Genomic DNA, 23,921 nt, shown 5'->3' with positions numbered 1-23,921 from the left:
CACGTTTCAAAATGTCAGAAGTATTTTAAAGAGACTCAGCCACTTCATCCGGGTGAACTGTAGGTTACTTGTTGTCGAGGAGGGGAATTACAGATTGACTTGGAGCCAGAAAATCAAGGGCAATGGAGTTCGGGCAGGAAAGTGCTGAGGTAAATGTTCAGCAATGACCTTACTGAATGGTGAAACAGTCTCCAGGGGCCATTTGGCCTGCTCCTGCTCTTATTTCTTATGTTTCTTTGAGCCAGAAATGTACAAGCACCTGGCAATCTACAAATTTCTTTCACTTACACAAACCTTTAACTAACATTCGGCTTATACTTCTTTTTACGGCAATTAGATAGTGCGGTTGTAAACATTTAATGAGGGAGATGTGGAGTCTGAACAGGACTTGCTGAGCTAAGGTTCAACAGGAGATAATCTGTACAAACTGGGATCCACCCTACATCTTGTGGATCAATCAGGAGATTCCTTTATCTTCACAAGTTGCCTGGGTTTGAACCTCAAATGTTCTCTGTTCTGCTCAGCTACATAAACTCCAAATGGGACTCTCTTGACATATTTTCACCTCTGTACAATTGTTAGCATCTTCTGGCACATCATTACAACATTTCATTCCTTTAGCTTGTGTTAATTATCTTGCTGCTCAGCTGGAATAGTATGCTTGTCGCTTCGTACTTTAATAGCCTTTTGAAAACACCTTCCACAATTCCTGATTCTCGAAGGCACGCAGCAGTTAGAAATAACACCTTGATTTTTCAACCCATCAGTCTCCCTGGAGAAAATCAAACCCCTCCAATGGTGTGAGATTTTCTCCAATCAAGTAGAACTTGTTGGTATAACTAGGCTTTCTTCGGCAAACTTGTTATTCTAACCACATTCTTTAATTTGATATTGAATTGTGCATGATTCAAAAATGTTAAGTGCCTACCCATTGCAAAAATTTGTTGAACACCAACACTGAGATCTGAAGTCCATTATCATGGTACAGGATGGCTGGTATACCATAATGAGCAAATTGATTTAAGACTTAAAATGATTCTACAAGTCCTGTGTTATTGGAGTAGGATTACAAGACAAATAACTTGAATAGTACTCGGCAGGAATGATGACATATTCCATCCAGGATAAAAAAAAGTCTACTCTTGCTTTTGGCTGGTGCTTGTCAGGGTTATCAGCCATTCATTGATTTATTTTCAAAATGTTTTATATTAAGGAGGACCAGCACACATGAGTGCCATTGCATGGCTGACCTTGTGCAAACGCCCTCCAACATCAACATGAGTGGAGTGTATTTCTGCATTTCCACTGCCTTCATATCTCTAGGTACAAGGACTGATTTCTGTGAACAAGACCATGGTGTTACTCTGCCAATTCAGTCAGCTGCTCTGAACAGTCACTGCTGGAATTGGCATAATGTGCTTGCCTCACCTATGTGAAGGACCAGCTCACAATAATTTAGATCAGAGCTTGGGCCACTCTGTTCAAGAGGACTTATGTATTCATTCTGCCATTCTTCTTCCACGAGAAAGGCCACACAGTGTATCAGAGCCAAATTGTTTTCAAACTTCTGCTATTCTGTATAGGAATGTACATTTTATCCGGAATAGAATTTCTATGATTCAGATCTATTAAATCATTTTAGAAATGTTTAAAAAAGCAGAAAGATCAGCTTTTCACACTTGTGCACAATTATTTAATAAAACGACCTGCAACCTAGCTGTGCATTATATGCAAGATCTCTATATACAAAATATTTTAGAAAAGGGGTAATGTGTCCATTGCAGGTGTAATTCTTTGATTTTACACTCTGAGGGGAACCTCACACATCAAAAGTGCAAAGTCAGAACATTATCCCTTATAACGTGAAAGGCCGCATTTATCCTCTCTGAATGATTATTTCAATGACTTTGTGCTCATTTAGCAACGTGCATCCTCATGTCCACTGGCTCTGCACTGGTCCAAGCTTTTAGGTATCATGACAGTAACAAGAGTGAGAACTGAAGAAAACAGAGAATGGAAACAGAATGGAATCAGGTCAATGAAGGCCGGGTATCATCATTCTTTTGTGTAATTTAGTTTTTCAACAAACTCTGTAAAGGTAATTTTAAAAGAAAAATTCTAGATTTTACTGGAAATTAGATTTAATGTCTAAAAATGTATGCAGCTGATATATTGTATCTCCTACGTAACTGGAATTATGTTAATGAAAGGTAGGGTCAAACGGAAGGAAGAAGCTAAAACAGTCAGCTTATAATATTCGCAATCCTCAGTTCATGAAACCTGTGGGGAAGTCACATGCTAATTAATTTGTCTCTTTATAATGCTGAGAAACCAAGGAGAGTCAAATGCAGCTGCCGGCTGTGAGGCATTCATTTGAACATCACCGGGACTCTCACTGAAGAGGAAGGTGGGACAGAAGGGATAAAGAAAAATTGAATTCGTAAGATAAAGAAAAGATAAAGAAAGCTTCAGACAATCTGTTTCATTGTGACGAAATTTGTACTGTCACATTTTAATACTTTTTGGTTGATGCTGCTAGGAGTTGAGTCATCTTATATTTTCTCTGCTCCATGAAGAGACACTCGTCTTCTACATAGCGCTCCACACACCTACACAGCACCCCACCCACCTCCAACACAGCACCCCACCCACCCCCTACACAGCGCCCCACCCACCTCCGACACAGCACCGAACCCACCTTTGACTCAGCACCCCACTCACATTTGACTCAGCAGCCCACTCACCTCCGACACAGCACTCCACCCACTTTTGACTCAGCAGCCCACTCACCTCGGACACAGCAACCCACCCACCTTTGACTCAGCAGCCCACTTACCTTTGACTCAGCAGCCCACTCACCTTTGACACAGCACCCCACCCACCTCTGACACATCTCCACTTATTCACAGAGCTGAAACTGGAAAATTCCTCTCTCAGGGAAATGCCACATCATATTTTAGAACATTTTTCTCCCTTTAAGTAAATGTACCTGTTAATAAAAAAATTCTACCAGTCTCATGTGGCTTTTATTTTCCACGCTTATTGCCAGCAAAAAATGTTATGATTTGTTTCCATGCTTATACTTTGAAATTGAGATATATTTGTCAGCATTTCTTTTAAATTGCTGCAAGTTTTCTTTGGATGTAAACTAATACTATATGTTGCATTCATAGTGTATGATTCACAAGATGTGGTGTACATTCCAGTACTACTTACATTGGTGGAAAAAACATATGACGGCATGTCCAGTTTGGCCTCCTGAGATAACGGGTGGAAAAATGAGGTACCTCCTGTAAAAAATCTTAGTGGACAGGTTGATGTGATATGTTCCATCGCCTGAAACTCATGGCTATAATCGCACTTTGGATGTTCATCATCTTCCACTTGTGCAGCAGGTGACCACATCATCCATGCCGAGTGCAGATTTAGTTGAGTACTGTCCACCATCCACTGTCCTCGAGAGAGGTGAAAACCAGGGATCTCTGCTGTTCGGTCGCTGATGAAGGGGTAGTTCTTTTTGCTGCATACATCCCACAATTCAGTCCATCTGCATGGTAGGTTGATACCAGACTGCATGAATATTAGCTGCTGTTTCCCAAAATGGCGATGGTGGATTTTGTTGGTAGGTTTCTGTAGGTTTTGTAAAGGGGAGGTTGGTGTTGCACATGATTTTTTTTCCCCATCTCACAGACTTGGTGGCTGTCAGCATTGTGCCCATCTCTTAGGCGGTGTACATAGGAACCAGCCTTACCAAATAATTTACCTTGCAGAGAGTGACATTCGTAGTTAGCTATACTATTCCACTCACCAACCTATTCAATGTCTGGTAGATTTGGGCACAGTGTGATAGCTTTGTGAGTTGCTATATTCAGATTTTATTATGTTCTAAGCTTTCATTGATGTCTGTCAGTCATAAACAGGTTAGCTTTGGGGGCTGTTTGCAGGGTGCTGGGCAGGGTAAGCAATGGCCTTATTGCAATCTGGCCATACTTATTAGCAACAGTATTGTCAATAGGGAGAGGTATGCAATCTAAAAAGCTTGCACGTCTTCCTTAGAGATGGTATCAATGAAGATAATGGTGAAGGAATGAGAAAAGAAAGTATAAATCTAAGAATAAAAATGAAGTTAGATGGTCTATCAAAAGTCCTGCAGAAAAGGGGCTTTTGCGTGTCTTAACTTGCACAACCCTCCAAGATGTCTATACTCATCTAATTCTGGTCTTTTCAGCATCCCTGATTTTATTCACTCCACCACTGGTGGCCATGCTTTCAGCTACCTAGGACCCATGCCCTGGAATTCCTTGCTGACATCTTTCTGTCTCTCTATCTCGCTTTTCTAAGTTACATCTTAAAATCTATCCCTTTGACCAAGCTTTAGGCCATCTGACTTAACATGTGGCTCGTTGTCATATTTTGTTTTATAATGGTCCTCTGAAGCACCTTGGGACATTTTATTGTTAAAGGTGTTATATAAATATAAGTTGTTGTTATTTTCAGATTATGAGCTGCCACTTCATAAAGGTGTCATTTTCAGGGACAGATGGAAGGAACAGAGAGAAATGGATATAAATCTGCTGAGAATTTCTGTTAAAAAAATCTACTAAATAGGCCAAACCTTATTCACCGCTTCACTGGGGCATGGGAAGGAGTCAGAGCTCCATGAAATGTGATTAAATATATACTTTCAATGATTGCCAGTAATAACTGCCATTACCTGAATTCTATTGCAATCTTTTTAGTGATGCTTTGCTTAGGAGGCTGTAGTTCTTAAAATATACATTGACGGGGTTAGATAGGCCTTAAGGTGTTAGACTAATGGAAAATTTCATGTCCCTCTCCATCCATGTTAATGTAGTGCAAATATTCTGCACTATTTATTTTGGTGCTATTTGACTTTTGCCTTGTATGTACCTAACCAATAGGAGTGCTATATCAAATGATTATCAATTAAATTTAATTGAATCATAGATATTGGTCATTTAATTTCATTGCAAATGCTTTAGGACAGGACATTATGATTAATTAAAGTGTTTCTGAAAGAATGAAAGGCTGAAGTATATTTGGTACCACCCAATGGAATAACTTCTGCTGATATAAAATGGTAGGAGGCATCTAATCCAGTGTTAACTATAATGGGAATTTTAGTTCTGACAAAGCCTAGGATCATGTTGTACATTGCACTGAGAAAAACTCACCATGGATTCACAGCAGACAGCCATTATTGAACAACTTTATTTACACTTCCTCAACAGAGAGGGTAATATAACAAAGTGCTCAGATCTTGTGATATACCACACTCCCTCCCTACTCAAACAAACTTTACATTAAAATGTAAAATGGTACATGTACATAAAGTTCTCAGAAAACAATATGACTAAACCAACAACAACAATATCTGAAAATTTAACAGCTTGGGTTGCATATTTGATTTTATTGTAATCACAACCAACATACATATGCCTAATACTGCTAGAGAAATTTACATGTAAAGAAAAAAATCATTTTCCTTTACACCAGTATGTGTTTAACAAAAATATTATTTCACAAGGAATAATGAAAAGAATAACGTTTTTATTCTTCCTTCCTACATGCTTTCAATTAACCTATCTGGCTTCTTTCTCTTTCTGTCTGAGTATTAGCTTGATCCTGCTCTCCAAACATCTCTGACTGCGTCAAACCTGAACTTTGACTACCAACTCCAATTAACGTTTGGGACTGTGACACTGATTCATTTGTCTTAATCAAAGAATGTGACTCATTTTGCTCTCCTGGTGGATTATGTGATATCAATAAACTTTCAGTTTCTTTGTGGCTTTCACTTTCTTTGTGACTTTCACTTTGAGCTGTAAGAGGAATTTGGACTATAGGAGGTTTCTCATTCTCTCCCTTTGTCAGATTTCCTCTTCCAATCAAATGATCTGCATGTCACTGACAGAGTTTCTCTCCAAACTTCAGTCAATATGTGAATGCATCTAGTCTCTTTCCAAAAACTCCAATCACATACTCCTCCTCATCACCTCAGTGGGTTTCCGCCATGACCTCTGACCAGTACTGAAGACTCTAAGTTTCATGCCTCATGTATCATCACTTTGTCTTGCTTTTCTCTTACATTGCTATTGATGTCAGGCTTAAGTAAACTAAACCTTGTCTTAGGAGCATGTTTAAACACTAACTGGTAAGGTGAGCAACCTGCTGTAGACTGTGGTGTTATTCTGTAAAGGAACAGTAAATTGTCTAGCCTGTGTTGAAGAGAAAGATGCAAATTACTGCCTAACAAATACTTCTGCAAAGTACCTCTTCATAAGCTGTACACTTTTTTTCTGCAACACAATTTGACGCTGGGTGATATGAGAGTGTATTCAATTCCATTCTTACTCAGAAATATTTCAAACTCTTCCGACCTAAACTGTGGACCATTAGCTGTTACCAACATTTCTGGCAACCCATAAATTGCAAACCAATTTCTCAAAACCTCAGTAGTTTTGGCACTTGCGATATTTGGCATAGACTCAACAGCTATCCACTTGCTATAGTGATCAACCAAAGCAAGGTACTCTTTCCCTTCCACTTCAAAGAAATTGACATGTACACATTCCCACAGTTTTCTTGTGTTTGACCATGGAATGAAAGGAACCTTGGTTGGATCATTTCTCATTATCAGACGCCCTTCACAACTTTTCACCAACTCTTTAAGATCTCTATCTACCATTGGATACAAAAAACAGTTTCTTGCTACTGCTTTCTTATCGACTATCCCTGTATGCTCTTTATGAAGTTCCTCTAACAATCCCTCTCTAAACCTTGGCAGAATAATGACTCTTAAACCCCATAGGAGCCAGCCTTTCTCTATACTCATTTCATTTCTATGGGTGAAATACTGCTGCAATTTCTCATCATCTCACTCTTCAGGCCAGCCATTCATGACACAATGAAGCACTTTACTGAGCACCACATCTTTGCAAATTCCTTCATTAATTTCTCTGGCAGACACTGGCAAGTTATTTAAGTACGTAAAATAATTCACAGGTAACTCAGTGGCGAGAAATTAATCGGCCTTTAATGGAAATCTCAAAGGAGCATCCACATTTGCATCATCTGTTGACTCATCATGGTATTTAATACTGATGGTTAGTTTTATCATTTGATCCCCCTTGCTAAAGGATCATTTTGTACTCACTAAGCACTTTCTCAATGTCAGACATATTCCTACTGATCCCAACTGTAAATAACCTAGCCCAGTTTAACCTATATATCCTCCACTAGGGAGGCTTTTTTCCTTCCTACAACTGCCTATGACAAGTAATAGGATGTATCATCATATTCCATCCTAACACTAACTTCACCTAATGCTGGACTACTGTAATTGGAATAACTAGTCAGTTTCACTCTAGTTTTCCAAAGGGAATGTGACTTAGGGACTTCTCGTACTCTCCTTCCGAGATAACAGAAACTGCTGCAGCTGTATTAACAATGAAAGTAAGCTGTGAACCTCTGACTTCCACTTCCTGGGCACTGTAATTGTTTTCAGCCCTTTTACTCTCATCTTCCATGTGCAGTTTTTTTTGCTCTCTGACTGAGTATAACTCTTTATCTTCCTGCTTGATAACATCAGCTTATGTTTCCATTTCTATCACATGCACATTTGAGGACATCCAGATGCCTGAACTAGCTTTAGACTCATCACAACCTCAATCTAGTGCACTGCTGTAACTTGTATGCCATCTGGATATCACCAACTTTCCCACAGGCATAGCACTTTGGCTGGAAATGGGGTATTTAAATGGCTGCTGGCTACCATTAGCAACAATAGCATCTAAATTTCTGGCTCTGAGACTGAGCTTGGCTGTCCTGGCCTGGATCTCACTAAAATCCAATGGACCTCCCCTGCCAACTCAGGAAAACAACTCCCTTGCGATTTGCAACTATCCCTTTCTGCCTTTTCTGTGGCTGTGGCCTCATCACAGGCCTCCTTCCAGGTCAGCTTATTGCCTTTGTTCAGAAGTTTGGCCTGGATTTTATTGTTCTTTAGGCCCCCAATGAATGTCTCTCTGAGGATGATTTCTAAATTCACACCATACCAACAGTGGCAAGGGAATTTCTTTAATTTGATAAGGTTATCTGCAACAGTCTCACTTGGCAACTGCTTCCCTTGATGGAATACAACTCACAATGCAACTTAATTCTTGGTCATGCCATAATACAAGTCCAGAGTTTCATTAATTTCAGCATATCCCACAGTAGTGGGGTCTCGCAGGTCTTGCAACATTGATTAGACACCACCTCAAAAGCATCCAGCCCTATCATAGTGAGGAAAACATTGACTTTATCCTCATCTATTTTATTCACTTTCAGCCAAATGTGTAACATTTGTTCATAATTATACCAGTTCTCTTTGTTAGGGTTGAATTCCCTCATCATCCTCAAATATATTTTCTGTGCCATTTTTCTTTTTAAAAAGCATACTATGGTGAATTACTGTGTACCTGAATATGATGCGCACACAAACAGGGTTCTTTCAAATTGCTCAAACTTCATCAAAATCAACTTTAGAAGCTCCAAAGTGTGTGTCACAGTGTTTTTCAGTCCTTAATTTCTCAAATAAAATGCAAAAAAAAATCCTATTCTATGCTCATCGACATTGTGTATTGCATCAAGAAAAACTTACCATGTGGATTTACAGCAGGCAGCCACTATTCAATAACTTTATTTAAATCTCCCCAACAGAGAGGGCACTAGAGAGGGTAGTACAACAAAATGCTCAGATCTTGCAACATACTACAAATCATGTGAATGGCCAATATTCTAAAGCCATACTTTTTTTTTTGTTTTTCATTTACAGGACGTGGGCATCGCTGGCTAGGCCAATATTTATTGCCCATTCCTGGCTGCCCTTGAGAAGGTGGTGGTGAGCTGCCTTCTTGAACCGCTGCAATCCATATGGTGTAGGTACACCCACAGTGCCGTTAGGGAGGGACTTCCAGGATTTTTACCCAGCAAAAGCGAAGGGCCGGTGATACATTTCCAAGTCAGGATGGTGACTGGCTTACAGAGGAACTTGTAGCTGGTGGTGTTCCCATGTATCTGCTGCCCTTATCCTTTTAGATGGTAGTGGTTGTGGGTTTAGAAGGTGCTGCCTAAGGAGCCTTGGTGAGTTTCTGCCATGCATCTTGTAGATGGTACACACTGCTGCCACCTCCAACTATCAAGCTATGGTAGTGCAAGTAAACCTCGGGCTTCAATGGACAACACAGAATATTCTTCCAGCTTTAACCCTTAATTAAAACAGTTAATTAATCAGATTTAAGGATTATTGTTAAATTTATAAACCTCAAGTTGCTTTTACCTGTACTATCCAGAGTCAGAATGTTTTCACAAATTTTTATCCTAAATGTACATTCCAACTCTAATTTAGTTTACCTTTGGAGAATGACTGCAAAGAATGTAGGAAGTGAAGAGGGGGTTAAGGTTGTTACAGCTAAATTCAAAAAGACTGATTATCTGCTAAATTTGCTGAAAGTCCTTGGTGATATATTCTGAATTAATGAAGGTCTAAAAGTAGGTCACCAGCACCCAGTAAGATATCGAGATATATTTGGTATCAATCAACCACGGTGCACCTCTTCAAGGTCGGTGGATTAACTAGCTTTCTACTCTAGTGTCCATAGTAAAACCATATCATCCAACATAGATTTTCTAAACTTCACATGCACTTACTATTACTTGTGTTAATCAACTCTTAGTAGCATTGTTTGGCTCTGGCATGGCTGCTGGTGAACCGTTCAATTATTGACCAAAACAGGATTTTACCAATGAGGCTGCATAATTCCTATCTACTTACAAAAAGAAAGGTCCGTAGATGAGAATGAATAACATTTCATCAGCAAAGTAGACCTCATGCAGAGTCAAAGGGACTACAATTGTGTGGAGAGACTGGAGAAGCTGTTTTAGTTCTTACAGCAGCGAAGGTTAAGGGAGATTTAACAGAGGTGTTCAGAATGATGAGAGGTTTTAATACAGTAAATAAGGAATAACTGTTTCCACTGGCAGATGGCTTGGTAACCAGAGGTTCAGGTAATTAGCAAAAGAACCAGAGGGGAGATCAGGAGAAATGTCTTTAAGGAATGCATTATGATGGTCTGGAATGCACCGTCTGAACAGATAAAGGAAGTAGATTCAATAGTAACTTTCAAAAGCAAAATTGATAAATACAGTAAACCTTGTGTTATCCGGCATTGTACCAATCAGAATACTCTATTAACCAGAATTTCTGACAGCTCAATTTTTTCTTAAAAGCCGGTTCTGAAGGTCGGAAACGAAGAGTCAAATGGCAGATTTCTGAAACCCCAATGTCAGGGTTGATCTTCAGTGCGCGGGTGATCTGTTTGGTTCCAATTTTTAAAAAATTTCTTTTCAATGTTTACTGTAAGGGGAATGGGACATAAAAGTGGGGGAGTTTTACTGCAGCTGCACAGGGCCATCGTAAGACCTCATCTGGAGTACTGTGCAGTTTTGGTCTCCTTATTTGAAAAAGGATATAATTGCATTAGAAGCAGTTCAGAGAAGATTCACTTGACTCATTCCATAAATGAAGGACTTATCTTATGAAGAAAGATTGAACAGATTGGGCCTATACCTATTGGAGTTTAGAAGAATGAGAGGTGATCTTATTGAAACAGAAAAGATCCTGAGGAGACTTGACAGGGTGGATGCTGAGAGGATGTTTTCCTTTGTGGGAGAGACTAGAACTAGGGAATACAGTTTAAAAATAAGAGGTGTCCCTTTTAAGACAGAGATGAGGAGAATTTTTTTCCTCTAAGGGTCACGGTATATGGAAATCTCTTGCCTAGAAAGCAGTGAGGCTGGGTCATTGAATTTATTGGATAGATTTTTGATAGACAATTAAGGAGTCATGGGTTATAGGGGGGCAGAGAGGAAAGTGGAGTTGAGGCCACAACTAGATCAGCCATGATCTTATCAAATGGCAGAGTGGACTTGAAGGGCTGATTGGCCTACTCCTGCTCCTAAGTCCTATGTTCTTATTAAAAAGTCAGCTAGAAACCTATGAAGCTGGCTAAAGTTTGGAAGCAGCAGATACCACCCGGAGCAACTATCAACCAAACTGACAGCTCGATTTTTTTTAAAAGCCGGTCTGAAGGTCGTGGTGTCAATTGTGTTGTCAGTTTGGTCTTCAGTTATAGTGGTTTTACAGTGATGTGCTGGAGCCCCTGACTGTCCAGCAACTTCCCCTCGTATCTCAACCCCTCAAAGACAGAGCAGCACTTTGTCTTGTGTCCAGAATAATATAACACTCCATTAACTGGCATTTTTGATTAACTGGCACCATCCACTCTTGGAACATGCTGGATAACAAAAAATTTACTGTACTTGAGGGGGGAACAGAATTGCAGAGCTCCAGTGGAAAAGCAGGGGAGTGGGACTAATTGTAAAATTCTTTCAAAAAGCTGGCACAGGCATAAAGGACTGAATGGCCTCCTTCTGTGTAGCATGATTCTATGAATGGACAGTCAATGACCACATTTTGTTATGCATTTGCAGCTCCTGTAGACTCTTCCCTTTGTGTGAGCTTCTGGTGGTTCCCCACAGCAAAACTTCAATTTTCAGCTTCTGTGAAATATGCATCATTTTACATATTATTTGTGCATTTCCTACGTCCCTTAGCTGGGTTAGATGCACAGTTCAGACCAAGGAAAACCTCACTTTGAACTGCAGTTGTGAAATTCCTACTCTTGACCGTGGCCGGGATTTTCAGTGCCCGCCAGCGTTGGGCGTGTTCGGTGGCGTGAGTGGACAATAGTCTGAGGTCAATACTTGGCAAACTCTCACTTACAAATTTCTGATGCCTATTTATGAATGGATGGGAAATGAGGCACAGAAATATGTAAAGATGCAAACCGAGTATGCTGAAGGGAAGCTGTATGATCTGTACCGGTTAATTAAGCATTATTGAAGCATCATACCTGTTTTCAAGAGGGCATGCTATCTCAATCTCATGACATTGACATTCAACAATCTCACGTGTGCCAGCTGTGGCCCAGTTGACAATACTCTCACCTCTAAGTTAAAAAGGTTTTGTGGTCGAGTCCCACTCCGGGGCTTGAAGGCAAAAATTAAGGCTAAAGGATGCTGTCCTGTCTTTTAGATGAGACTTTAAACCGAGGTCCCATCTGCCTGTTCTAGTGAATGTAAAAGATCCCATGGTATATTGTGAAGAAGAGCAGGGGAGCTATCCCCAGTGTCAGGGCCATTTGTCCCTCAATCAACATCACAAAAACAGATTCTCTGGCCATAATCACGATGCTGCTTGTGGGAGTTTGCTATGCGCAAATTGGCTGCCACAATTTCTACATTAAAACAGTGGCTACACTTCAAAAGTATTTCATTGGCTATAAAGTGCCTTGAGACGTCTAGTGGTTGTGAAAGGTGCTATATAAATACAAGTCTTTCTTTTTATGAAAAGATTGACCAACAAAAAGAACAGTGCAAAAATGGCAAACATTTCTAGATAGTGAATCTGACACATAAATACATTTATTCATTAGCTCCTAATTTATCCATCTGTTCGCAAGCAGACCCATCAATTAATTATATTTCAGAATGCACTGGGATAGACAGCGACACATTTCCACTTGAAAGCCTATGCGAAATAAGTGAAATACAACATTAATACTCAATGAACTTTTGGCAATTGGCTTTGGCCAGCCCTATTTACCTCCATTACTGTTAGATCAGCAATATGGTTTTGGTGCAGCATTTTTTTCTTTGCCGAGCCAAAAATATTATAAGGAGAATTTAGTACTTTTTTGACACTGCCAAGCCAACTCTTCACTCAGAAACAGCTTGCTTTTTCTTTGGGCAACAAAGATTCCTGATTTTCCTTTTCTTAATTACCTTCAAGTCACATGTTAAGCATCTCAATTACTTTGTAGGAATGTGGAATTCAGAATACTATGAAGAGTCAGATAATAAAAGCCTTTTACAGTAATGAAAACTGTTGTTGATATGACTGTTCAAGCAATAGCTCACCCACCTAACCACCCACGCTGCATTCTATTACCAGCCTGGCTTCTGTACAGAGGTGCTGTTGACAATAAATTTTTGTAGTGACACCTTCTGCAAATCTCACTTGCATTGCAAAACAAGTGGTTGGCTGCCACACCACAGCGACCCTTCCATTTATACCAAATATACGTTTGGACCTTGCAGGCCAAATGCTTTGAATAGTATTTCCCCCCCCAAAACAGATTTCAAAAAACCACTGAGAATTGATGCTTTCCGTTAATGATTTGTGAAGGTTAATGGATAATTTTCTCTAATACAATTTGTTTTGTGAATACTATAAATCAGTAGTTCCAAACTTTTATTTAAGCCCCTCCTTTGGAGACACAGGTCTGATGGACTTGGTAATTTTGGGCAGCTCTTTCCTTATCTCATTAATAAGTTGCTTGCCACTTTATAGTCATTACTTACTTTGAGTTTGGTTTTCAGTTATTTAGGACACGTTCCCAGAACACACCATTTCACAGACCTCTATGTGACAACACAGTGCACATTTTCACATCTTTGTGCAATTAATCCAGAGAAAACAACATGTTTGAAATGTTAAGCACCTCTGGCTGAATCAGAATAAAATCAAATTGGTATCGAGGAAAAAGAGTCAATCTCTAAACTACATATCACTAGTGATGGTTTACTTAAGAGCAAATTTAAAAATTCTGCATGATATCCTCACCAGAATAAGAATTAGAATAGCACAAGAGTGCCTCTTCATTTAAGGAAATATATTTGACAAGTAAATAGAAAATATGTACCAAAGAAGGCCAATAAGAACATTATATTCACGCACACTCACAGGCTTTCTACTTGGTGCCTTCATTCCCTGAAGAGCTTTTGACACTTTTAAAATAAATGCATCTATATATTTAGCACAGTACACCTTTATGTAGGTGATCTACTAACCTCTGTAGACAACCATTTTGGGTAGAGAGACTGACTGGGTAATAAGCCCTGTGAGATTGAAAATGAACCATACATCGCTAGAGAAATGAGGCCAGGCTATAGATAAGAGGAAATGTATGCCTAAAGCCTTCCAGACAGGTTCAGTTTTAAAATGAAAAACCTATGTAGGACAGAGGCATAATCATCTCATTTTGTTGTTTCAAATGGCATACCTAAGCCTGTGAAGGAAAATTACAGCTTGCTCATAAATATTGGCCCAGATTTTGCTAGAGTAGAGAACTCGCAGAGTGCCCCATTAATTGCACTTCTTCACTCACCCTTCAGCTCAAAAAGTATTTGCCCTGCAGGTGCGAGTTGATAACGGCACAGTGACGGCAACAGGGCATCTGGGAACTAGGTGAACAATGGGACCAACAATGTATTTCCTTAACCAAGTGAGAATTAAGAAATGAGAGGAAAAAATGGAGAGGATGAGGAAAGGAAACAGCGAATTAGAGTCAAATAAATAGAGAGAGAAATAAAGAGAGGGAAAGAATGATTTGATTAAGAGAGGATAGAGGCAGAAAGGAAAAGTCAGAAAGAAAAATGCAAATATTAAATTTCAAAAATCTCTAACAACAATTTACAACAATGAAAATGAATATCCAGAGTTTCAATTGTTTCCTTTCTGGACCAGAGAAGTTGATTGGCATTCCAGTAACATAAATCTGGTGAATAAAAACATACTTACGTTGTCAAACAGCTGCCGTAACTTTCTGCTGCCAGGTTAATTGGCAATTAGTGCAAAAAATCAGCAATTTGGTTGCGGGCAGGCTGCAGTTTCCACAAGGTTAACAGCAGAGTGGCACAAATCGGCCTTGCAAAATGTTGAAGTTCTCTCACCGCAAGTTGCTGCATGATTTACACATTAACAACAACATGCACATTAAACTCACCATTATTTTGGCAGCAAAACTTGGCCCTTGTTTGATGCTAATACTGACTGCAGCTGGGAAAGCGAGGTCATTTATTCCTACTAATGCCGTATATCTTTTTCACTGTTTCAAACATGCTCTTTTTCCCTCAGCAGATCAGATAGCACGAATAGCGGGAAACAGAATTAATGCTTCAAGTCAATGACCATTTCATCAGAATGGTCATCGACTTGAAACATTACCTCTGTCTCTCTTCACAGATGCTGTCTGACCTGCTGAGTATTTCCAGCATTTTCTGGGTTTTTTTGCAATATCCAGTAGCGCAGTATTTTGCTTTTGCTCTTCTTTCCTGTTACACAACACCTTCAAGATTAATTTTGTGTAAATTTCTAATCTTAAAAAAACCCTTGAGATCAGTTTGTGCAAAGTGTGAAGTGCTATAATTAAGTACAGTATCTGCAGCTTTGACAGTAATGCCACTATCATATGAGTGGCATTTTGGATGCCTATATTCTCACTGTATATCACAGTCAAGAAGCTGACGTAGTGAACATTTTTAACTGTTTGATATTTGAAGTCAGAATTAAAACATATTAGCTGGGAACACTGCCTTTAGGCTCTATAAAACACTGCATTATAAATAGGTTCATTATAACCTGTGTCCTCCATTAATAGAGGAGCCATGAGCCATTTTGGTTTAACTGTAGTCAATCAACTGGATTTCAAAAAAGGTCACTACTCTGTGTGAAACCACCTAACCTTAATATAGCTTTGCCCAAATTTATTTAAAGATTTGTTTAGGTTTAGCCCACAAACAATGCTGCGTTTTTCCACATGCATTTGACCCTTTATGAACATGGTCCCATGATGGACTATGAAGAAAGCTTAGACATGTGGCATAGAATGTCACCTACCAAATCATATGACTGCACAGTTTGAAAATTGTTGCAACATTGCGGAAGCAATCATCCATCGTGAGAAATATTCATATTTAATAAAACCTATATAAAGGTGAAACATATATTTTATACAATGAAATTATAGATATACCTCACAAATACATTGTGGAACATGAATCCAATTGAACAAAACACTGCCATGACTTCACTGCTCATGTTTGTTTGAATATGGATCATGGAATATTCTTTTTACATAAAAGGGAGAACCTTCAAAATGCAAAAAATCAAGATTAACAAAAAAATTGAATAGACTTGCATATTGCGGGGATTGGAATCAAAAATGCCCTTATTATAGCTGAACAACTGTATGTTTTTTAAATTTAAAGAACCTAAATTTAATTACAAAAAAAACATAGTTTGATTAATATTTTTAAATGACTGCTCATAAGCAAATTCACTTTTCATTAAAATGTGATTGCATTTTACTTTCACCTCTGGGGACCTTCTCGCGGTTCTGACATGCAGCCTGATTGCATCATCATGCAGTAGATTGTAAGAGACAAACCAACCGTGACAGGATTTCTTTTTTTCTCTCGAAATTGTCACAATTTCAGCCGGTAATATAACAGAAGGAATAGGCTGGGAAGTAGCTCCTCTAACTTGGAGATTAGATTCCAGAACACGAAAAAATATTTTCTTAATAATCTACCATGCATCGATAAGTCTACTTCTACTGAGGCAAATTAGAAAAGGAGAACAGCATCATCGACTATTTTCACAACAACCTGAGCTGTAAAATGCAGGCATGGGCGAACGGGACTGCTTTCAAAGTTAATGAACATGAAAAAGTATCCTGAAAGTCAGGAAAGTTTATTACTTTTAAATGTTTGACTTTTATGATTAAAAAAAAATCCAGATTACATGACCTGTCTATCTTTGCATTATCATTTGACTTTTGCGCAACTGGAAGTCTCAATCAAGGTTTTAATATTTCTAAGCAGCCAATCAATCTCAGAACTTGAAGCAGTAAACTGTTTAACACCCACAACAGATCACTAATCCAATGCTAAATAAATGGGGCTGCTGAAACAGAGGATAGTCATAAATCACTAATCTGTACAAACTGGAAGGTTTCAGCACCTGCAGTGAAGGCTCATAGGTAACTCAGATTGATTATCATCTACTTGGTTTCAGAACAATCACTCAAACCTCAGTACCATTTACCTGCAGAATGATGGTTAACTGTCTTCTTTCAAATAAAAGTACATTTTCTTTGGAGCTTTATCCTAGCCACCATGGTTCTGACAGCATCATTTTATGACACTAGCACTAAGGAGAAACGTCAACATCATAACTAAATTGACAAAGTGACTCTTTTAAGTTCATGATACAAGTATGGGAAATCAAGGCAAGCTTTTCATGCTAACTTAGATGTCTTAATTCTGCATTTTATAAATCATGCTAAATAATTAAAGAGCCGCGAGCTGGATGACAGCAATTATGTGGAATTTCTTCATGCAGCTATTTCTCAGCCACCTGCATTTTCTTTTTAGTTTCATCTTTTTAAATAACCTTCAGAAGAGTGTTGAGGGGTGGTGGTGATGGAAATGATAGTCTTGCTAAGCCACATGTCATCCAGTGTTCGGCCATGGCTTAGTGTTTATGAGCCCCCTGTATCCAAGTTTGAAGTTTCAGCTAAACCACTGGAATCATCAAGCACTGGGGAGATTTATATACTTTGAAGTTTTGATATATGTAATAAGTCCCAATGGAGTAAAAAGTTGGCTTAGAATAGAGCTGTCCATTGCAGAATTGACAAGTGTGGTCGGGGGTGAGGTTGGGGGGGTAATAATGGAAAAGCAAGCAAATTCACTCTCAATCAAATGTTTTATCAAGTTATCTTCATTTATGTTAACTTTAAACACCAAATTTCAAAATATGATCAAAATATGGGCCCATGGAAAATAAATATTGTTGTTAAATTCAGCATAAATACAAAATAAAACAAAGTTCCTTGTTTGTTTATCCAGGGGATGCTGTTAAATGCTCAAACATTAATAATTTAAAGATAATATTTTATTGTATTTGATATTGAATGGGAAAGCATTACATGAACATTTAGTGCTCACAGAGTTAATGCCAACCTGCAGCAAATCCTGTTCAAACTGGAATACCATTTGGAAAGTGCCGTCAAGCTTTTCCCTGCAGATAGGGTGGGATAAAGTGGAAAGTGAGCCAACCCGTGCCACTCTCGTGCATCTCCTAGTGGTCAGTCCAGGAACGGCACTGTCAGAGGTGTGGAACCAGCTTACCTGCACATTCTCAGCCAGAAAATGGCATGCATTATTGGTGTATGTTTGTGTATATATGGGAAATGGAACTTGGAAATGAAAGGTGCTTAAAGAATAGTTTTTAAAAGCAGAAAATTTCACAGGAAGATGACATGAAATTCCAAGTATATAATTATTGCCCAATTAAAGGGCATCCCAAATGTTGAAATGAAATTATGAAATATCATTAACAGATGACAATACCTTACAGCAAATTAAATTGTGAAAAAGGAAGTGCCCTGTTCAATTTCAGGAACATTATTTTAAATTCAGCCCTACCAAGAAATGACTATTGCTTTTATGAACCATTATGGATCTGCTGGTGTTCAATACACTGCTGAAAAATGTGTCTTTAATCACATTAAAGTTGACAAGGTTAGTTATAATGGAAGCCTGCCCACAATGTCACACTATCGGCAAATGCCAAATAAATGCAAGGTCTTAACAGCAATTACAATCTATTCACAAAAGAAAATTACATCTAAAACTTTTTCGCTCCAGAATTGAAACAATTTTCAAGTGAACAAATGCACACAGGAGGAATTTCATTAACAAAAGATTAAGCTGCTTAACTTTTAGGAATTGTGCAAAAAAGAGTCACTCAATCTTTCTTTTAATTGATTATGTAAAATTTGATATGCAGGTACAATTGTATAAAGCACAAAACTCAATGTAATACAGCTCCAGGCTATTTACCTTCACATCAACGTGCAGAAATATGCCACTGCTTGTACTGCAGGGCAAGCATACAGTTCATCCCCTGCAGGTGGCAATTTATACACTGCAGTTACAAAAATGAGTGGATGCCAAAAAAATCAAAGCACAAGCATTAAGAGGCAAGAGGAATAGAGCACAGAATGCCCCTTAAATACAGACTATAAGCAGGTAAGAAAAACGCAAAGTCTTGACACATAACAATTATTTTCAGCTTCCCCCTCATCCACCACCAACGTAATGTGACAGTAGTACATACAGGAAAAAATGCCTACTGTTGATGGAAACATCAATAAAAAAATGATTTATTTGCTTTGTTGCCTACCTTCTGGATGAAAGCAACAGGTTAGACAAATCTGTCTGATAACTCCATGTTTCCAGAAAATATTAAGGCATTTTAAAACTAGAACAGTGTAAAGCCACTGGTTAGGCTTGTGCAGAACCACTTAGCTGCCACTGAAGCAGGAGTCCAAGGACAGACGATAAACTGAACTACTGCAGACTACAAATTGACAGCTTTCCTGCCAGCCTCTCTCAATGCCTGGAGAATTCACACTGCCCACAAGAATTCATGTACTGAAGATGCTAAACCAGGAATCAAATCATTGCATCTAAAAAAAAATAAATAAATAGATCACTTACAGTTTTTCTGTCTACAAACAGACCGAATCACTTGTAACACATTATAATCCCGAAGTGAGCAATGAATATTTCAGGCTGAATAACTAAATCTGGAGATTATAACGAAGCTGCATTTACAACAGTTCTGAGTTGGCTGGGAACAGATTATTTAAAACACAATTATTCTCTAAATGCAATAAGCACAAATAAAAATGGCAAAATCATAGATAATATCAATGTACTGACAAGGCACTAAAGCTAAAAAATAATCATTCCTGCCAATAAGCAGGATGAAAAAAGGACAGCTTGCAAAAAATGATTTTTTTTTTGGTATTCCGAAGTAATATTTCTCCAATTAGATTACCTTCTAGGAACACATGCAGTCGGAAACATAATGCATCACTCTCCCTAAGCAATAGTATCCACACCATTTTCTCCATAACCATAGTCTCTGAGAAAAGCAAACACCCTAACAAGTCACAATCAAATCTGCCAGTTAAAAAGCCTCAGATTTTTATGCAGACGCTCCAGTTACTTACTTGGCTATGTTATAATCACAAATCCAAAATGATTTCAATTATACAGCAGACTAATCACAGTTCAGCATCTGTATGGGGTTGATAAGTAGGACTACATTACACGAGTCCCACTGCAGACTGCACCATTTCAACAAGAAGAGCAGGGGGGCCTGAAATTCTCGGATAATATGTTATTAATAAACTGAGGGAAGAAGCCATGCAGGCTCCTGAGTCTCAAGCCTTCAGAACCGGACTAAATCAAGAAGCTGAGGATACTGCACCAAGCAAGGGTGAACTAGAAATATTTTAAAAATGTACTGTACAGCATCATTTGGCAAATTTCAGTTTATCCCTTTGGGGCAATGACAAATATGGAAGATGACACACCACCAGGAACATGCCACTTAATCAGAATAGGGAGAAAGCTTCAAGGACACAGACCGTCAACCTTCATCAGCAGCACTGCATGATCATACACCTCTGCACTCACCTACTTTCTTCCTGAATTGAACATCTGTAGAATTTATGGCAAACTGTGTATAAAACGTCTCTTTTTTAACCATCTATACGATTCATTTTCTCAACTTGAAAACCCTTGCCAAAATTTGCTTGTTCATAATTAATTACTTTCTTGTGAAGCAATGCCTCAATTACAGAATTCAAGATAAAGATATAAATCATATTTTAAAATGTTAGTCCAGCCTCAATCATTTAATCACGGAATTCTTTAACTATGCATGTACAGTAGAAGTAACACTGCCAGAAGAGGCTTTGCAGCGAACATGATAAAACGTGGATAAATGAATTCTCTCAGATAGGAAAATAAATGTGTCCTGAAGTTCCACAAGCGTCTCTTGGCAGAGGAACAAACAGCAATGTGCCTGTAGAGCCAGCTTGCCACAACTTCTGGGAGTCTTCTCAATGCCTTGTAAGAGGACATACTTTCATCTGCCCCTTAAAAGGCAAACAACTGGCAGAGGCAGGGTCAAGGACAAGGACTCCCTGCATTGAGAAATGCCCCTCCTGAGCCTTGATTGAGCTGCAGGATTGCAGAGATGGTCAGTGGGTGGTCAGGGTGATGGCCGATCAACCATAACTGCTTGGCTTGTGACCAGAGCAAGTTTGGGCCTATAATTCGAAGCACAAATAGAAAGTATCATTTGTGAGACATTAGAATTGAAAAATTGTGTTGAAAGATGTGGTAATCTGAGGTGTAATGTGCTTTTAAGAGAATGTGAGCAGATTGATTGTGTGACTGTAAGATCCAGTAGCTGTGTAGCGCGGGCTAAAAATAACATGTTAATGTTAGTAGGGTCTGGTTGGAGAAGCACACATCAATTTAGAGCTTTATTGTTTGTGTAAATAAATAGCATGTGCTCATTTCATATTGGTCTCTGCATCTGCTATATATTGTAATCGACTCACCTGCTGACAGATAAGTGTGCAACCGGTTCGCGAGCAAAGTGACCCCATAGTAAAACATAACAAAAGGTTAAGTTAGCACTGTTTCTCTCTCCACAGATGCTGCCAGACTTGCTGTGTATTTCCAGCATTTTCCATTTTTATTATGGTTGAAAAACCCTTTGTAAACCCAGTACTTTTTCTTAAGTCACTCTTTCTCTGCCATGGTTCTGAACCATCTAACATAGGGCTTGGTTTTCTATTTTTTTTTAACTAATGGGATATATAATTTGTGAACAATCATCCTGGCTGTGGTGATCACACCTTGTTTTCCCATTAACCTGAGGATATCTTACACTAGCATAATCTTTGCCAAGAGCTTTTGTGGCATCAATCAATCTGAACTGAGGTGGCACTCTCTTTGAATACAAAATGCCATTTATTCCAAGTGCCAGCTCAAATAGTCACTTGCATTTTGTGCGGCAGTGTTGTAAAATCTTATATAGAAGTGACAGATGCAAAAACACAAACAAAAATGCAATCAGATGTGGACTCATTGTTATGTAACAAGAGCCTAGCTTGATACGAGTTATTAGGCAAGGGAAACCCTGAAGGTTACTGTGGCTATCGTCCTGCTTATTGATAAATTCAGCTTGATTTTCACGGAGCAGTTGCATTCACTCAAATTATTACATCATAGGGGATGCCATTATAGAAATCAGAAAATAACAGTGGTTAGTGACTATGCTGCTCTAAACTGAGGAGACAATACCAGGCCAGCTTCGTGCCATAGACAGTTAACAAAAAGTAGCTATGTTGATGCTTTCTCGGTCTCTTTCACGTGCTCTTCTGAATACCAATACAACTGTGTGAACAACAAGCCACACCACACTAAAATGAGGTAAAGATATGACCTTGCAGGTATGTTGCTTTATTCCACATTGTCTCATATGAGCTATAGCACAATGTAGGGCACAGCAATGCAGAAAAGGAAGGTAATTTCAGTGCATAAAGCAGTGCAGCTAATCATTTCAAATCATATGTGATATTAAGCAATAAAAAAGCAATTAAACTTAAATACTTGATCAACAGAGGTTTAGAAACCCCAGCTTAATGACTATAATTAGTGCAACTACTGTTATGCACATCTGATGCACAATGGGCCAAAAGGTAATACTTTCAGCGACATATAAAACAAATAGCTCAGAAACATCAGGAAATTTCTCATTCCAACCCCAAATGCATATTTTCCTTTTAAGTGGTTCTTTGAATTTCTACATGAAATTTAGAACTTTTTCCAAGACTAATTCAACTTTTTCTCCCAATATGCAGAATCGAACACATGCAACATACTGGTGACCTGTACAAGGAAACTAGTTTGTGTGGAACTTGGAACTGTCCTTAAAAAGCAAGTGTTTATAGTGGGAACTGGCTATCCTGGTACAATTTCACTTTATCCTCCCAATTGCCCTAACTTTTCCTGCTCCTATCTCCACTCTTCCTCTCACTATGCCCATTCCTCGCAGATTCTTTCTACTTCTGCTCACAACAGATGAGGGAGTGTTAAAATCCTGTCAAGGAAGATGGATCAATTCTATGCCTCATAACATAGGTGAAACTTTGGTTGCCATATGGAACTTTCTCACCACTCCACTAACAGGAAACAGATATACGCTTTAAGAAGTGGGTTAACAGAAGACAAAGGGTTATGGCTTGTGAAAAATAGGCTCTCTGTGCCACATTTTCACATTTGTAATAGCCTAAATCCAATGCAAATATCTATTTAAACTATTTTTTCGAGTCCAAAACAACTCAAACGGCATTGCTTTTGTTGAGACCCACCTGAGGTGCTAGTCGGTCAACCATATTTCCTGCAAATTGTCTTCCACATTTGTATACACTATTGGATGGTCCTGTTGTTAAAGTATCAACAATTTGTTTATTTCTGTACCATAATTTAAGTGGCAGAGGTCTGCACTAAAAAACTTTTGGAAACCTATGCCAATTTCTGTAGACCTAATATTTCACCTTGATAGCCTTTACATCACAGTAACTTCCATCTATATACTGCCTTTGATGTAATAAAATGTCCCAAAGCACTTCGAGGAGCATTATCGAACAAAACTTGACATGGAACCACCTAAGTTTTTTTCTAATTCATTCATGGAATGCAATGCCAGTCTTAATTACCCATCTCTAACTGCCCTCAAAGAAGCTGGTGGTTCTTGAATTTAACTGAGTGGTTTGCTTGACCACTTCAGAAGGCAGTTAAGAGTTAACCACATTGCTGTGGTTCTATAGTGACACGTAGGCCAGACCAGCTAAGAACAGATTTCCTGACCAAAAGGACATTTGTGACCCAGATGTTATTTTTTGACAATCCAGAAGTTTCATTGTCACCATTACCGATTCTGGCTTTTTATTCCAGATTTATTTAATAAACTGAATTTAAATTCCTCAGCTGCCATGGTGGAATTTGAACTGTAATCACAAGTCCAAAGCACTGGATTGCTAGTCCTGTAACATAACCACTATGCTACTATACCC

At 38.7% G+C, this 23,921-nt stretch overlaps 1 protein-coding gene across 1 annotated transcript in view; it reads right to left on the bottom strand.

Annotated features, from left to right (window-relative positions):
- atp2b2 (ATPase plasma membrane Ca2+ transporting 2) overlaps nucleotides 1-20,068 on the bottom strand; it is a 543,565-nt gene extending 523,497 nt beyond the window's left edge. Inside the window, exons 1-2 of the mRNA XM_041191496.1 lie at nucleotides 19,995-20,068; nucleotides 19,160-19,445 (exon numbers count right to left, since the gene is read on the bottom strand). The gene's annotated coding sequence lies outside the window, so the exon portion shown is untranslated. The remainder of the gene's footprint in view (nucleotides 1-19,159; nucleotides 19,446-19,994) is intronic.
- Nucleotides 20,069-23,921: the final 3,853 nt, after the last annotated feature.

Source organism: Carcharodon carcharias, chromosome 7 (genome assembly GCF_017639515.1).
Source record: "Carcharodon carcharias isolate sCarCar2 chromosome 7, sCarCar2.pri, whole genome shotgun sequence".
NCBI lineage: Eukaryota > Metazoa > Chordata > Chondrichthyes > Lamniformes > Lamnidae > Carcharodon > Carcharodon carcharias.
Note: the sequence above shows the minus strand (reverse complement) of the source record. Positions and strands in the feature narration are given on the sequence as shown.